This window comes from Pteronotus mesoamericanus, unplaced genomic scaffold (assembly GCF_021234165.1).
Source record: "Pteronotus mesoamericanus isolate MK-2021 breed Mesoamerican mustached bat unplaced genomic scaffold, CSHL_Meso_final contig_2, whole genome shotgun sequence".
NCBI lineage: Eukaryota > Metazoa > Chordata > Mammalia > Chiroptera > Mormoopidae > Pteronotus > Pteronotus mesoamericanus.
The window spans coordinates 4471933-4490329 of record NW_026555084.1 but is presented as its reverse complement, the minus strand read 5'-3'; positions in this window follow the sequence as shown (position 1 = coordinate 4490329).

The window sequence follows — 18397 nt, the reverse complement described above, 5'->3', positions numbered from 1 at the left end:
TTCTGTTTTGTTTTTTTTTTTAAATGTCCAATAGTTTTAAGTGCCTCAAGGTCCTAATTCCGTACCATGACCTTCTTCTAAAAAGTGTCCTGCCCAGGCCAGGTGGTGCAGTTGATCAGAGCATCATCCCATACACTGAAAGGTTGTGGGTTCGAGTTCCTGTCAGGGCACACACCTAGGTGGCGGGTTCAATCCCCAGTCGAGGCACATGCAGGAGGCAACAAGGGGATGTCTCTCACATCTATGTTTCTCTCTCTATCTCTCTTTCCCTCTCTCCCTTCCTCTCTCTCTAATATCTACAAACATATCCTCAGGTAAGGATTTTAAAACAAAGTTCCACAAGGAACATGGAAAGTCCTTTTACATCTGAAGATATTTTGCAGACCCATCCACCGGTTCCACCTAAAATGTCACCTCCCCTAATTCCCTGGGTAGAGTTTGTCACTTTATGCTCTATCTTTTATTGTCTTAATACCAAGTACATGATTATCATGGAATACTTATTTATTTACAAATTTTATATTTCCCACCAGATACTGTAGCCCTTCAAAATATGGACTATATAACGGTCATCTTTATTTCTCCCAGAATGAGCCAGCCCTCCAAATAAATACATGTTCAATAGTTGAAATAGTGCTTAATAAATATTTATTGAGTGACTGTAATTACATGCTTGGTTTTGTACACTTGTTTTTATATCTGTCTGCAACCCTCAGACTTTAAGTTCTGAAGGATGAGAATCTCATATATCTTGATCACCTTTGCGAACCAATGCCAAGTATATACCTGGTGTATAGCTGCCATACAATAAGTGTTTAGAAAATGAGCAAATAAATTGATAAATAAGAATGTCAACTGTTGATAATGGCTCTTAATGTTTAGCAGAGTTTCTAGAAACAAAATTCTTCAACTCAGAAGAATGTACCTCTACTGATAAATATCCTGCCGTCGTGGAAAAGACGGTGTTAAGACACACTATAGCTGTGATTTTAAAAATGTGGGTTGTGACCCACACTCACTTGACATGCTATCAATTTAGTTGGAGATGAAGAGCACTGTTTTAAAAAAAAAAATGACTGTGTATTACATTAGTTTTCTAGCGCTCTGTAACAAAGTACTGTGAACTTAAGGGCTTGAAACAACGCTAATTACCTCACAGTCCCCATAGGGTGAGTGCTGGGACACAGGTGTGCTGGGTCCTCTGTTCAGGGTCTTGCAGGCTTCAGAGAAGTTGTGGCAGGGGATGCGGGGTCTTACGTTGTCTTTTTATCACAGTGTTCTTTTCTGTGATACTGTGATTTGTAACAAGAAATACCTGTTTGGGTTTTTCTTTTTCTGGCACAGAGCTACTAAAACCTGGGTATTTCCTAACCAAGGAGAGTGACAAAGGTGTATTCTGTTATGTTAATGAGATGACTTTTGAACTGCACCCGAGGATGGGAACTGGCTGTGAGAAGTGACAATGTGATTAGAGGACTGGAACTTTGAATCCCACCCCACATGCTTTTCCCTTCACCCCCCAAACCCATGACCTACAGGGACGGCAGAGCTGCTGGAGGTTGATTCCGTTACCAATGGCCAATGAGTGAATCAATCATGCCTATGCAACGAAGCTTTCATAAGATCTCAAAATGCCTGGGTTCTGAGTTTCTGGGGTGGTGAATAGGTAGATTCCTGGAAAGAGGCGCACCTGTAGGGAGCATGAACGCGTCTGGCCCTTTCCCCATACCTGCCTTCATGCATCTCTTCCGTCGGGCTATTCCTGTCGTTTTATATTAACCGGCAGTCTAGTGAGTAAGTGGGCATCTTGCATTCTGAAGTGCTGTATGAAATTAAGCAAATCCAAGGAGGGGGTCATGGGAATCTTTGATTTATAACCATTAGGTAAATATAAGTAACAACCTGGACTTTTGATTGGTATCTGAAGTTCAAGGAGGGGGTCATGGCAGCTTCAAATTTGTAGCCAGTCTGTCAGAGGTACAGGTGACAACCTTGACCTGTGATTGGCATCTGAAGTGTCTTTGGGTGGCATGTCAGTCCTGTAGGACTGACCCCTTAACCTGTAGAATCTGAGTCAGGGGTGTCCAACCTTTTGGCATCTTTGGGCCACACTGGAAGAAGAGCTGTCTTGAGCTACACATTAAATACACAAACACTAACAGAAACTGGTGAGCAAAAAAAGATTTTAAGTAAATTTAGAATTTTGTTTTGGGCCACATCCATAGCCTCCTGGGCCACATGCAGCCTGCAGGCCTCGGGATGGACACCCCTGGCTAGTGTCAAAGTTGAGTTGAATTATAAGACACACAGACGGTGTCAAGAAGATTGGTTCAGGGACTTCCCCCACACTGGAATTGGCACCAGAACCCCTTTGTGTTCCAAGATTATGGGGTTGGTGGAAGAATTCATTTCCTCAATATAGAACGAATGCTCTCTAGCTTCATTAAAGGCAGTGGAAGAAGGTTTGCTACTTCTTTAAGTCTCTGACCTCTAAACCCTCTTCCAAAGGGATCACCTGATTAGTTTAGGTCCAACCAGGACAATCTCACTTTTGATTAACTTGAATTTAACTGATTAGGAGCTAGAGACTTTAATTACATCTGAGATTTTCTTTTTTACCTCTCCATATAATGTAATACAATCAAGGAGTAGCAGCCTATCATATTCACGTGTGTTGCCCCTACCAAGGGTAGGAAATTTTGCAAGGACATGACTCATCGGAAGTTATTGTAGAGTTTTTCCAGCCAACGATATTGCATTAATAACATGTGTATGTGTACCTATGTACACATATGTTTAGGTATGTGTGTATGCCTATAGTGGGTCATAATGCAAAATCTATTTTGCACTGTGAGTCACATGCAAGGAAATGTAAGATGATCTGAGTTGTAGGATAAATTTATAATGCTTCTTACATTTCCCAAAGTTAGAAGGTGCTTAGTCCACTTACAGACAATGCTAAACAGCTTTAGAAAATCATGTCCTATTATTCGTTACTGACTATATAGCAACTTTTGTGTTCATTCATTCATTAATTCAATCAATCAATGAGTATTAAGCACATAATAGTGGGTTTGCAAAAAAAAAAAAAAATAGTTCATTTGGTTTTTTCCATAAGATGGCTCTAGGATTGCTTAGTTGTCTTTACCTTCATTTAAACAGTGTTGTTAGATTGTATTATGACAGCTATCATATAGGTGTGCAATTAAAAAAATGTATCAAAATTGGTGAATTTTTGTGTAGCCATTTCAGTATTGAAGATGGAAGAAAATATGCAACATTTTCAACATATTAGGCTTTATTATTTCAAGAAAGGTAAAAGCGCAACTGTGATGCAAAAAACGATTTGTGCAGTGTAGGGAGAAGGTGCTGTGACTGATTAAAGGTGTCAGAGTGGTTTGCAAAGTTTCATGCTGGAGATTTCTCACCAGATGGTGCTCCATGGCCAGGTAGACCAGTTGAAGTTGATAGTGATCAAATCGAGACAGGTATCAAGGACAGTCAACATTATACCAGGTGGGAGATTGCTGACATACTCAAAATATCCCAATCAATAAAGTTCTTGGTGAGGATGACAAAATGTGTCTTTTTATTTTATGGAAAAAACTAAATGGACTTGTTGGCCAACCCAATATATGCAAGGCTTCGCCTTAAGCAACCAAGATCATTAATTCCTCGAGATCAACACTCATTATGGGAGACTCTAAATAAACAACTATTATAATAATTCCAGGTAGAAAGTAGAGGGATGGCTGCCAGGGAATTTTGGAAAGAAAGCAAAGGTAAAAATTCATATTTTGAAGAGGATTTAGTAGTATTCTGCCAAGGAACCAGGTTTCTAAAACTCAACTTTATAGTTCAATAATAGAAGAAATAATTTAAAAGAGAAGAAAGGAAAAGATTAAAGAAGAATTTATAAAGGATCCACTGTCTAGAATATACTTTTCACACATTATGAAGAAATAATGTCATTCTACTCAGCAATTAAAATAGAGAAATTAAAGTGCATTTTTAATATCATCTCTTTTATTTTATAGTTTTATTACTTGCCTCAAGCCACTTCAAGTCTCAGGGATGGGGGGCAAGCCCCCACTCAAGTGGCTCTCAGTGAGGCTTATGAGTATTTGCACTGGCTGAGCTGGCCATCGGTTTGGCATAAACTGGGGGGCGGCGGGGGCGGGAAGCAAATCAAACACAAATGTTGTTCTCATCTGTCTCTGCTACCAAGCGGGAGCCAGTGGCAAAGAGGAGATCATACACATTATACTTTGATTGTTATTTGGACCTGCAGATTTCACAAATTGCTCATAAATGAATGTCAATTTCCCTAAACCAAAGCATATTTTGATTAGCTAATTTGATTTGACACTATTCGTTGTTAATGCACGGGAATACCATTGTACTTCGGAGTGTAGGTCAAAATCGTGATGCCTCTGTCTCATCTTCTAATACATCATCTGTGGAAAAAGGGCTGCTTTGTCTTTAACTCCGAGGCATTGTGTGCTATGGCAAAGAAATGTTTTTTCTTAGTGTCTTGAGACTTTGTTTCCAAATGAGCTCAGATTCAAGGTTAATGCACAACAATCATTTCCTGGGCAGTTAGATGAGGATATATTCAGGTTAATGATTGTGAACCAATTGTCAGAGGACTGCAATTGTCATAAAGTGTCCTTTATTTCCTATTGCCTTAAAAATTCTATCAGCTATTGTCTTCCACGGACCCTTGATATTTCTCCCATAATAGTGATAGTATTTTCCTTTTAAGGTTCTCAAAGAACTTAATGACTATGTCTTGGTACTATTTTATTAATGTTGTTGATTAGATTTATGGATTCATAATTTGGGTTCATGAAAGGTTGATTCCCATTGGCATACAAAACCCAAGAGATTAATTAAACCCCCATCCTCACTCTTCCTTCGTGTGCCACCTCTATTAGAAAAAATAAGCATGGAATGCAAAACAAAAGAAAAAATTATAGTTGTCACTAATTGATTGTTTTTCAGCAATCATGTGCAGTGTATAATTACCCAAAATTATGTTAAAATCCATAATTTTATATGAAATGAAGAAGGAAATAGCAACATTATAAACTCTATTAAATCGAAGTTCCTAGAACAACAATCTTGAAATACTTGACTCAAACCCTTTATCTCCTGACCGTGAGTTCTACAAAGATAGCTAAAAATAAATTGTTTACTCATTTTGCTGTAACAGAGATTTCAGTTCTCTATTTGCAGTTTTTTCTTAGTGATGTTGCAGCTATTTCCACTTCTGTGTGTATTAATACAAAAACAGTTCAAGGGTAGATGTCCTTCAGATAATTCAAAATACATGTTATAGTTGCAAAAGTTCAGTTTCAAATGAATAACCTGCACTTAGTACAGAGTGACATTTAATTTAGATGTTCAGTGGTATAGATTATTGGTTCTGGGGGTTATACGTTGGCTGGTAATGAGTGCAAAAGTGACATATGACTGATGTTATTGTTTGCAAATTATTATACTGCCAGTGAAGGTAACTATTAAAGACAATCAAATATAGCCCAGCTGTATAGTGAAATCATTACTTTCTGTAAATATCTTGTAATTTATTCAAAAGCTTTTGCATTATGAAGGGCCAAACCATTTGAGAGACTACCCACCACAACCCAAGGATGTCCTGACCTCGTAGATTAAATGGAATGATGAGTTTCTCTTTTCACAGTGACACTGCCTTGGCACTGCAAGAGTAGCTGGATGGAATTAAAGCATCGAATAGGTTTACATGGCATTTGAAGTACTAGTGTATGATATTCTTTGTCAAGTAAAATATTGACTTATCAGAGATTGATTTGCTGTTGAAAACATCCATTTCTTGTGTTGAATAAAATTATGAAGAACATTTGTCTTATTAATAGCTCTTATTCTCCAAATATTTTTTTAAGGGCACGTTTCTACTTGGCTGGACTACAGCCCCATCAATCTCTGGGCACATACTATACTCAGATTCCTTAGCGTGATAATACTCCCTTACCACTCCCCTTTTCTCTGCCTGAGACCCATAGAATGACTTACCAAGGATGGTGACTGGCAACTATAAAAATGATCTCAGGTTTTCAGGTATTCTTTACTAGAGTAATTGAGCTCTTATCTGAGGTTCATCAAGCCTGAGTAGCTACACTCATCGAAAGAAGCCAGAAAAAAAAAAAGATCAAATACCTCCAATTCTCCAGTTCACCAGTCCACAAGAAGGCATAATGGCATATTTAAATTTTCAGTTTTCCAAAGAAGCTTTTTTATTGTTCCCCCCACACACAGTGCTGAGTTTGTATTTAAATGTTTCATCTTGTGCATTTCAAATTGTCAGGCTGAAGAAATACCAATAAGTTTGTTAGGTTTAGATAATCGAAAATTCCCTTTACTCAGCTTCTTAGGCTATATTTATCTGTCTGGCTGTGAAATCTATTCCAAGAGTATTCATCTACCACCCAAATCTATTCACCAAGCATCAAGACTCATCAGTGAGATGGAATAATGCCATTTAATTAGTCTTTGATATACAGCTTAATTAGGTCTTAATAAGGGGTAGTGCATCCTAAAATCAATTATCTTGCTCTTTTTAATAAGAGCAACTAATTAGTAGGAAAATCACTACAGTTCTCTTTTTATCCTGAAGCTTTCCATGGTGCTAGGAAGAAGGTTATGATGAAGAAAAAAATATCTTCCAAAATATTTGGAAAAAATGTCATATTGAACCTCAAAGAATATACTCAAAATAGTTGCAATAGGTTAGAAATATTTTACAGAAAATGCAAGGCTACCAATTCAGTTTCTTTACATGTTTCACAGTTTTTTAGTTCATGCAATAGAGTGTCCCACCTGTGTGTTTAGGTATTTCTTCTCTATCGCTGACAAGGTCCAGGATGCAGGTCCACTACAACTATCTGTAGTTGTCAAGATATGCAACATTTGTGAGGCATCTTCATTAACTGATACCTCTTTTGCTCTTGTCTATGAAGTGGCCCCATGAGGTACTACATGACTGGCTCTGTGTTCCGAGTCCTAGAGTTTTTTCTGTTTGTATTTTGTTTGCTTCCCCTAACACAGTAGATTTTACTTAACGGTTGATATTTATAAGTTAACTCTGTATACATTTATACAACTCCTAGAGTGAGCTAGGTTGTACTCAAACCACCGAAGTTTTGATGTGAATAAAACAGATATGACCCTTGCTTTTGTAGAGTTCACAGTTTAATGAAATGAGATAGAAAAGAAATGGACACAAAAATAAGTTTGGGAATTTCAGAGAATGGTAGGGGCTATAAAAGCAATCAAGTATGGTATTGTTGGGGCAGAAGATGTCCTTCAGATGGGAAGTCAAGGAAAGAGTCTCTGAGGATGCGCATTTAAGCTGAGATCAGAGGTCAGGAGACAAGAGATGGTCAAGAGAAGATCTAGTAGAAGAGCAACAATAAAGGACCAAGTCAGAGAAAATCTTGATGTATTTGTAGAGCAATGGAGAATGGCGATATTTTTGGATGCCAATAACAGAGGGGAGGGGGATAAAAGCTGGGATCGTGTATAATCTAGAAATCAGGTCAGGCTGAGATGAGTAGACTATAGCAAAGAACTGGATGTTGCTCTAAGTACAACAATAAGAACGTGTTCATTTGGGGAATGGTGTGATTGCTCTAACTCAGTGATATTCAAAATCAATAGAAATATTATTTATAGAAAGTAGGTGGTAGGTTTATAGGTTTTTACAATATAATTGTTTCAACATCTCTATATGTTTGAAAATGTTCATAATAAAATGCTGGGAAATATGAAATATGGCCGTGGTCAAGGAAGAAGTAGAAGCTCCTAGGACTTGGTCTGAGTATTAGGTTATGCTCATTTAAATTAGGATTTGAGTGCGTCACTAAAATAGGACACATGGTGATTATATTAAAAAATTAGAGTCCGATTACATTGCTGCTGTGGAAAAAATTTCTCTAAAGAAAATTTCACTGCATTTAGAGTAAAATCGAAGTTCTTTCCATCATCCATCAGAAGAGAGACCCATGCACAGTTAGAAGTGCCTGCCTTGTCTAATATGTCATGAGTAAGAGAAAGAGTTCATAGGGATCGGTCTGAGCCTGTGGACTATACTCTGAATTATGTTTCATTACCTATAACACAGAGCAGCGATGCACTGTCTGCCCAGGTGTACAGGATTGGCCTTAATTCAGACAAGCTTAAAGGTACAATAAGGAACCTGGAAGCCAAGTTCAGGCTTAGGCTACTACCTTTTGGAAAAGTCACTCAGCAGGCGGCCAGCTTCCAGTCAACTCCTTCAGAGAATCCATTTATACAAGCTGCTTGCTGCTAACTGCTTCCAGGGAACACATACTTTACGGAAGGGACAACCAATGAGGGATGTTTTTGAAGGGCCTATTTAATCGAGCTCCTGGAAGAATAGGTCACAGATTTTCTGCTTGGCCCCAAATACAGTCAGGTACAATCGGTACTTAACAAAAACAACTCTAGGATGATGAGGGCACCTGGACCAGGGAGAGCAAACGTATTAGCAGGTTTCCATGGCACCAGAGGCAGGGAGCATCCTCTCACTCTGCTTGCTTCAGCAGTGTCTGATCCAAAGATGCATTTCTACCCACACAACTTGGGTATGCATCTTCCTTTGAGAAGCTTCTACTGGACTAAGCCTTTCGGTACGTTTTACCTACATTTTTCACCTTGAACAATTTTGGAGAGCATTACGATTTCTCTTATGGAGCCCATTAGGCCTTACCTTTGGAGATTTAAGAAAGCAAAAAGCTGAAAAGGACATGCTCTGCGCCCAAGTAGGTGCTGCCGTTTTAGTTGGTTACTTGGAGTTCAAGAGACTATAATAATGATGCATGAGTGAGTCCCATCTTTAGCCCCCCTCACGTAACTCTGCATCTTCTTGTCTGGCCCTTCCATAATAGTCACTGAGCACAGTAAACCACTACTCTTTAACAAGTCTAGCGTGCTCTGTGCCTCTTGGTTTCTCCCCTTCTATTTGTTTGTCATGCTTTTTCTTTTTGAGGGAAGAATTGTTCTCAAAATTACTCCCTATCATGAGGGCCAGTCACTGGTTGCCTTCCCTTGATAGTCAGTCCTGGTGCACATCTTGATGCTGGTAGTTAAGTCTCAGCTTAACATCTGTGGGAGTGGTAGGTGCTGCAAGAGAAAAGCAGCGGAGCTACTGTGAGACAGACGACTTCAGAGGCACCGCAGGACAGAAGACCAGATGTGCTGGCCTCATTTAACCCCAACACAATGGGTTTGGGGACGCAAGGTGGGTAGAGGGTAAAGAAGAGAGCTCCTTGTTGAAAGAAATGGGAAAAGTGCTCCAATTCCTTCTAAGAAAAACTTTGAACTGAACATGGAATTCATACTTTTAGACAGAACTAGTGATCTAACCTAAGCAAGAGCAAGGGATTTGGGGAGAATTCTTGATACGGTTTTAAAGTTAGAAAATTATCAAAACAAGGCTTACAACTCACAAGCTTAGTATTCTGGCAATGTACACAGACAAGCCACGTTCAAGTTTAGGGCCTTCATACAGAGCTCAGCTCCATCAAGGATTGACTGATGGAAGGATGGCTAGGTTTGAAAGTATAGAGGTGGAGGGAGGCCCTCATAATAGAATAAGTGAACACAGCTTCTGACCTTATAATATCATTCCTGGCACATTTTAGAGATGAAAGTCAGAATTCCATTTCATTATTGTAGCCAGAAGCAGGAAACAAGGGCTTATGCCAAAAGGTCTCCAAACTCATCTCTTCCCAGGCAGTGTGGTGAAATGTCACTTTTGCTTGGTCCAGAGTAAGCCAAGGAACTGCTAACGCTGGAAACTTGGGATAGTCAACACACATCGACTGCCTGGAGGAACTTGGCTCCAATTTAGAGGCCTTCAGTTGATTAAGGCCTGCGTTGTTGGCTCTGGTTTCCTCCTGCCTGTGTATCTAAAGTCTCAATGCTCACCCTCCAGTAAGCCTCGATAACTGCCTGTTCCATGCCAGCTCGCACTTTATTACAAGATTTCATACTCACAGTTTTTATTTTGGATTGTTGGTATGTTTGCATTTCTTATCTTTGGTAATAGATGGATAGAAGATACAGATAAATATAAAGAGTTGGCTGTAATGTTTCAGATTTAAGCTCGCTTATTTGCCTTGCTTTGTGACCCTGCATGAGGTGGTCAAGCTCTCTGTGCCCCATGAATTGTGGTGAGGAATGAAAAGATGCTTGTAGGACTGTTAGAAAAATGTTTGGCAACAGTAAACCCTCAAATGTCTGCTGTTATTATTTTAAAGTTTTAGGGTATATTTATTCCTCTCTTTTGCATTATTTTATTCTACAATGAGCATAATATTCCAGCCTTTTCTGTATTTTCCATAGGAAGTGGTTTTTTTTGGTATTATCTTCTTTATAAATTGTACCCTTTTGATACACTTTTCTTCACCAATACCCACACATAAATTTTGTAAGTAAAAACATATCAATGTTCTTGCTATAACTTTCCCTTCCCACCCCCACACCACGTTAAGCCAAACCTGTTGGTATAGTTTCCCTACAAATCAATGAATTAACGCATCTGGATAGCATTCAAGTCCAACAGACTTTGCCATATGACCAATCACTAAATCGTCATGGGTATCTGGCCTCCGTGGCTTCTCAAACAACACAAGTTAATACAAGAGTAAGGTAGATATTGATTGCAATGTTGATAGGAAGCACAAGAAAGCATTTGCCATCATTTTCTTTCTTTCCATGTAGCAATCTATGAAGAACGGAAGAAAGGGGAAGCCTGTTTCTCTATATGGTTCACTTCTGTACAGTTCATGTAGACATTTATGGCTTTTTTTTTTTTTGCTAGTCCCTTTAATTGATTCCTTATTCAGCAAATAGAAGCAAGATACAATTAACCTTGTGAATAGTTCTTTAGGGGGGTACATATTCAGATTTGATTGGGTCTCAGTTGGGTCACTCTCATTGACCCGAAGGTCACGGAAAGAGCATGCTGGCTGCTTTGGGGTAAAGTAATATTGAATTAAATCTCTTCAGAGACTAGTTTAAAGCCTGGAAAAGTCTTCTGGCTTAAACAGCACAAGATAATTGGAGTGTCTTGTGGCATCAAGTGTTTGCAAATTAATATTTCGGTGTGATTGCTTGCTGTATGCATTAAAGAACTCCCATGGAAAGTGAGTTTAGTTTACACACAAGCTTCACAGTTATCTATGGAGAACAGTTGCAAGTAGCAGTTACAGCACTAATTACTGGACAATCATTCTTTCAGGATATGAAGTTCAGGTCATGTTTTCATGGCACCTTAAACAAGTATCTACTTGAGTCAGTGTGTTTTGAAAGCTAAATGCTTTCCGAAGACATAAATTTAATTGAAATTCCACAAAGCAATGTTTCTGTTGTTATTTTTTTTCTTGTTTTGAGATGCATATTCCCTCTTCTGTTGCTAAAGAATAAGTAGTGAAATTTGGGGGTTGGAGGACAGATAAAATAAGGGCAAGAGGGATCCTTGTGAAATCTTGGCTTACGGATGTCTGTGAGACTAACCCCTAAATATAATGGCTTTCTTGAAGTTTTCAGCCACATGAAGCCACCTGTCTGGTTTTTCCTGCACTGATTCTCCTAACTTCATAAGTGGTTTTAATTTATTAAAAGAGATAGTTTCTCTCCTCATTTTCCAACATATCTTTTAGTTTTAAAATATTCTTATCCCTCAAAGTGGCACTCTAAATACACAACACCCAGAAAGGACCATCTCTAAATCCATTTATTTTTTCATTTCCCATATTAAAATCTCTAGAGGCTTAGTTTTTACATGGCTTTAGAGGTGGAATTTTTGGTCCTCAGGTAGGTTTTACCCGTTAAGTGCTTGATCTATAAGGTCTAAGACCTGATCAAGGGACTTAGAAAATGCTTGAGACATGGAAAAAAATATTATTTCAAATATGGAAAAAAAAACCCTGACTTTAACATCAATGCATGTTTAATTCAATGCTAGTAGCATAGTATATCAATTCTGTGAATCGTTAGGTTTCATAGCATTAAAAATGTATCAATTTTATTCATTGTTATATCTCATAATATTTAAAAATAATTTGTTGATTTGGTAGCCTTGTTTTATAAGAATTTCTGTGTATGCACAATGACTGTTGAGGAATCACTGACACCATAAATTAAGCCAGTGACATATAGCCATATAATTTCTAAAGCAAAGTTATGAGTAATAATAATTCTTCACCAACTTAAAATCATTTGAATGTCAAACATGGATGTATGTTAATATTTTCAGTATGATATGAGGTACTGCCTCAGAAAGTCAGAGCACCTTGAACATCTAAGAAACACTAAAACTGGTCCTCTTGACCCTGAGCAAATGGAGATGTTTTCTACTTACCTTTCATCATTAAACAGATTAAGAGTTGAAAGCAGGATCCTGAACAGATACTTGCACACATATGTTCATAATAGTATTATTCACAGTAGGCAAGAGGTGGAAGCCATCTCAGTGTCTATTGATGGATAAATGAACAAATTATGGCATAGGTGTGAAATGGAATATTACTCGGCCTTTATCAGAAAGGAATCCTGTCACGTGCTACAAAATGGGTGAATCTTGAGTACATTGTGCTGAGTGAAATGAGCAGGGCAAAAAAGGGCAAATATTATATAATTCCATTTATATGAGGTATCTGAAGTAGTCAAGTTCATGGAGACAGACAGTAAATGACGGTTCCTAGGGATGAGGGGGAGCAGGACACAGGGGTCTTTGTTTTACAGGTACAGAGTTTCAGTTTCGCAAGATGCCGAACTCATGGGCTAGTAGCTCTATTGCACAGCAGAGTGAACATACTCAACACCACTGAACTGTGTGTTTACAAATACTTAAGATGGTAGGTTTTATGTTACATGGTTTTTACCATAACTTAACAAAAATTGTAAGTTACTGAGTCCTTCCTTTATTCCTAGGATTGTTCTAAGAGAAATACTTCGATAAACACAAAAGTTCTTTTGTGTATATAGCTTTTTGCAATACAGTGGAAAAGAAAACCATACAAAAATAACTAATTTATTATTTCTCAAACTTAAATAATTTAAACTCATTTTAAAGTATGTAATTCCACTTATGTGGAAAAATAACGAAGTGGTATGACATAAATTAATTGTGTTAGAATGTTAACAAAATATGTACATAAGTAAAACCGGAATGAACAAATAGTGTTTAACTTTTGGACAATTGTGGAGCAAACAAAAATTAGAAATGACACTATTCTCCTACTACCTTTGTTTCCTTTAAATATGTGAATTCTTCTTTGTATGGCAATGGTGATATATTTATCAGGCCCTTACGTGGGAGAAAGAATTTTCACATCGCTTCATTTTTACATCCCCTGCCTTGTGTTCTTGTCCTGTTAGCACAGGACAGACAGTAAAAGTAGTGTGAGCTCTCCCATGTGACTAAAAAGGTAGATGCAAACGTCAGCATTTAAATAGTGCCATGACACTTGTCATAAGTGCTATACCTGATGATTTAGAGATGGTTTTATTTATTTTTCAGATTACTTTTGAAATGAAAACATGAACTTAAAACATTTTCACAAAGAGTTCCAAGACACCCTTTGAGGATACAAGTTTCTCAGTTTTGGGAAACCTAAGTTATGATACCATGTAAGAAAAGGTATCATAGAGATAGTATAGAAAGTGATAATGGAATATGAGAGGGATGATTTATTCTGCTAAAGGGAATCAAGGAAGGTTTCAAAGAGAAGGTGTGAAATAATATTTAAATTGGACTTTGTTAGCTAAGTATTAAATGTCCTTGAGAAAATTTCAATACAGGGAGTAAATTTAGCAAAGGCCACGGCAAGAGAGAGAGTGCAGTTTATCTGAGGGAGCAACCTGTAGTATATTTGGGAAGAGAGAAATTGAAAGGCACAGAAGACCAATTTATGAAGCGTTCTGATGCCATAACCAAGACTTTTTAACTTTATTTGATAGCAATGTGGCACCATCAAAGACTATTAAATTACAGAGAAAAGGTTGATCATATTTGTGTTTAGAAACTATAGTGAAAAAGAACTACATTAGACAGGTTTTGTAGTAAAGAAACTCATAACTGCCCCTAGGAGTTGCAGATAAACCTAAAAGATTTGTCAAGGCTGAAGATAAATTTACATAAAGGCAGGTCCTCTGTTGAATGCTGAGGAAATAATGAAAAACATTTTTTTTTTCTTAAGGAAGGATCAAAGTTACAAAAGAAACATGTAGATTGTTATTATCTAGCTTTTGAAATATAGGAAGTACCCCATAAATAAGCTGAAGTTACAAACTGAAAGGATTAAAGAAAGTCACCTCATATTTGTAAATATTTTTCAAGTGGAAGCAGGTCACTGAACTGAAGTAGGAGGGATGAGGAGCCCAACATTTTTAAGACCCCCAATGCTCAGTTTCCCTTTCTGATAGTTCATTATTGGTGTATCAAAATGCAACCAATTTCTGGATATTTATTTTGCACCCTGCTGCTTGACTGAATTCATTTATTGGTTCCAGCAGTTTTTTTAGTGGAATCTTTAGGGTTCTCTATATACAGTATCATGTCACCTGCAAATAATGCCAGTTTTACTAGTTCCTTTCATATTGATCATCAAACAAATGCAAATAAAACCATAGTGAGATATCACCTCACACCTGTCAGAATTACTGTGATCAATAACTCATCAAACAAGTGCTGGTGAGGGTGTAGAAAAAAGGGAACCCTGACGCCTTGTTGATGGGAATGCAGGCTGGTGCAACCACTATGGAAAACAGTATGGGATTCCTTCAGAACATTAAAAATGGAACTACCTCATGACCCAGCTTTTATCCTGGGAAGCTGTACAAAGAAACCCATGACACTGATTCGGAAGAATATATGTACCCCTGCGTTCATTGCAGCGTTATTTACAATAGCCAAGATTTGCAAGTAGCCTAAGTGACCATCAGTAGATGAATGGATTTAAAAGCTGTGGTGCATTTATACAGAGGAATATATTCGTCTATACAAAAGGAAGGAAATCTTACCGTTTAGGACAGTGTGGATGGACCAGGAGAATATTATGCTAAGTGAAATGAACCAGTCAGAGAACGACAAATACCGTATGATGTCACTCATGTACAGACTGTAATGAACAAAATAAGCTAACGAACAAAATAAGCTAACAGACAAAATAGAAACAGAGTCATAGATATGAAGAACTGGCTGACAGATGTTAGAGGACAGGGTCTGGGTGGAAAAGTGAAGGGACTAAGCAAAAAAAAAAAAAAAAAAAAATACAACCTCATTAATACAACCTCATAGACACAGACAACAGTATGGTGATTACCAGAAATAAAGGACTCGGGGCAGAGGTAAAGGGGGGATAAATGGTGATGGAAGGAGATTTGACTTTGGGGGGGGTGAATATACAATACAATATATGGATGATGTATTATAGAATTGTACACCTGAAATCTATATAATTTTATTAACCAATGTTACCTCAGAAAATCCAATACAAATTTAAAGAAAAGGACACCCAGTGCTGTGTTTTCCCCACTGAGTATGATTCATGCTTCCTTCAAGAACAGAAGTGAGAAGATCTATCTTTTTGTGAGAAGCCAAGTTGAAAACAAAATGCAGACACAGGAATTTAGGTGGGGGTCATAATGGATTGATTCTGGTTACAACTTGAATTGGAAAGAGAACAGATGAGAGAAAAATTCTCGCTCATGCTTTGGATAGGCGAGGCCATCATTTAGAGTTGAAGCAGCCATTAATAATACATTCTAGCTTAAATTCTTGGAGATCCACAGAGGATTCAAGTTCATTATTTTAAAACTTAAACTCATAAGCTTTCCCCTCTCAAACATTATTTCTCTCTCGGTGTTTTCTGAATTTCACTTTTAGTAAATGGCATTCCTCTTCCCCATCGACACTCCATCCTGGTTGCTGGGAGTCGTCCTAGAATCTTCCCTCTCCCAAATTTTCTTGCCAAATTTCCTTGCTTTTATATTTATAGAATTCATCCATTCTGCTTTCACTCACTGCACGCAACACCCTCTGTTTAATTCCTTATTACCTTCAGCTTCTATTCTTGTTTTCATCCATCCCTATGTTTATTTATTTATCATCATTTGACCGTGTAATTGTTTTTTAATGTAAAGAAGATATTCTTCATGGGCACAACACACCGCATCCTTTGGTTTTGATGGCATGTCAGTAGGAACACATTTGATGATGACATTTTACTGCTAGAACTTTCTTTGCAAAAGAATTCAGGTCATTAAAATATGTTTGTGAGAAGGTTATTTCTCTAGGCATGAATGGTGTTATCCAATTATTCTTGTCTACTCAGATCCCAGTTTTATTGTTACTCAAGTGGCTTCTATTGTTTGCTACACGGGGAATGTCTTCTCATATCATTGACAGAACAGTAATGGTTGCTCACGAATGGACTGGCTGGTTGAGATTTTATATGGTCATTTGGCTTCCTTGAAATATCATCTCTGGTCTTGCCTCCTCTTAATTCATTCTTCAACAATCTGCCGTAATGATATTTCTTCCTAAAATATAATCATTCTTGTGTAATACCTTGGAGCAATATGGTTTTCATCTTTTGGAGTCATACAATGGGCCTAAATACCAAGTACAGCACTTGCCACCTAAGAATCTAAGACAACATTAGCCTTTGTATCTCAGTTACCTTCATAGAAAAGCTGAGAAATAACACTCAGAACAGTTCATGGTACATAATAAATGCTCAACAGTGTTGCTATTATCTTCATTAAATTCTTTCTAGCCCTCCATCTCCATCTCAAGAAAATCCAGCATGATAATCAAGCGCTTTTCTTATCTTTCTCCCATGCTGTTAGGAACTGGAGGCTCCAAACATGGAGAGAGGCACATTTTCCTGGCTGAACAAAGAATTCTCATTCCTTCAGGACTTTGCACATTCTATTCTCTTTAAGTTAAATGCTTTTTTCCCCCTATACCAAAATAATTCAATTTCTGACTTGTTTCTTGGTTCATATTAAGGGCTGCTCTTTGGGAGAGCAGTTCCTGAGTTCTATCGGAACATAGCGGTCCTGATACCGTACGCCTGAACACCGAATATACACATCTGTCGTGGCTGTGGTTATGTGACTGTTTGGTTTCCTATCTGTCCCATCAATCAAGCTGAACTTTCTGAAGATAGGATTCTAGACCTTAGTTATTTCTAAAATCTCAAGATGTAGACCAATTTTATCTTGAATGAAAGAGGCATGGATTATGTTAATAGTAGGCTAAAATTGCTGGTGATACTCTAAAGTCACTGTGTGCAGAATAAACCCATTTCAATGATAGACTATTATTCATGTATATAATTCAAAATTGTAAAATTGATAACCATATACAAGCTGTTCAAAATTCAGCCCATTATATTTATATTTTGCCTTTTCTCTGGTTTAAGACTAAATTGCTCTGTGAACCTGATAGTTTGAACCAGTTACATATAATTGATTAAGTATATAGCTTATAAAAAAAGAAAAGGTGGACACATTTTTTTTTACAAGGATAGTGGCACAAAATATTTAGACACAAAGGAGATTTAGATCCGAGGTCTTTGGGTGGCTGGCTAAAGAAACCCAAGTGTTCTGGTAACTGGAACAATTGAGATGAGGTAAACTAATTCCATGGTTCTCTTTTTATCAAAATGGCCTATTATTGCTTTCATTCACTTTACAAAATAATTTTTCAGTATCAAAGAAAGCATTGTATTGATATTGGCAGGGAAAACAAATGGTTGGGAATTGTAATTAGATTGTAGAGAGGAAATCATGATGATGATGCGTCTTCTTTTATTCAGTATATTCTATTTCTGTTTTTTATTTTTCATTCTTCTTGGGTTATCAGTTTTTTTCTTAGCTTCCTTTTCCTTTCTTTAAAAAATAACTATAAGGCTTAGTGAAATCCCAAAAAGAGTCCACATGCTGATGAACTTATTTTCTTTCAGTAGAAAAGGTCCTAGGTTAAAACTGGGACACCGAAATTGCTCCACAATCTGAAACTGCTTCCCAAGGAAATACTGATATCATGTGCGACCTCTTCAAGGGAATGTGGTATGAAATGTGGACTTAATTCTTTTTCCTGGGAAAAAGTTTAGCATAGAACATGGTGCATTTATTATTCTAGGAATCTATAGCCTCTACCGTACTCTCTCTCTCTCTCTCTCTCTCTCTCTCTCTCTCTGTCACTCACTTCCATTTATGTGTGTGTGTGTGTGTGTGTGTGTGTGTGTGTGTGTATTTCTCCCACACATCATATATTCATTCCTCTTGTAAATCTATCGCTATTTCTGTATTTCTATCT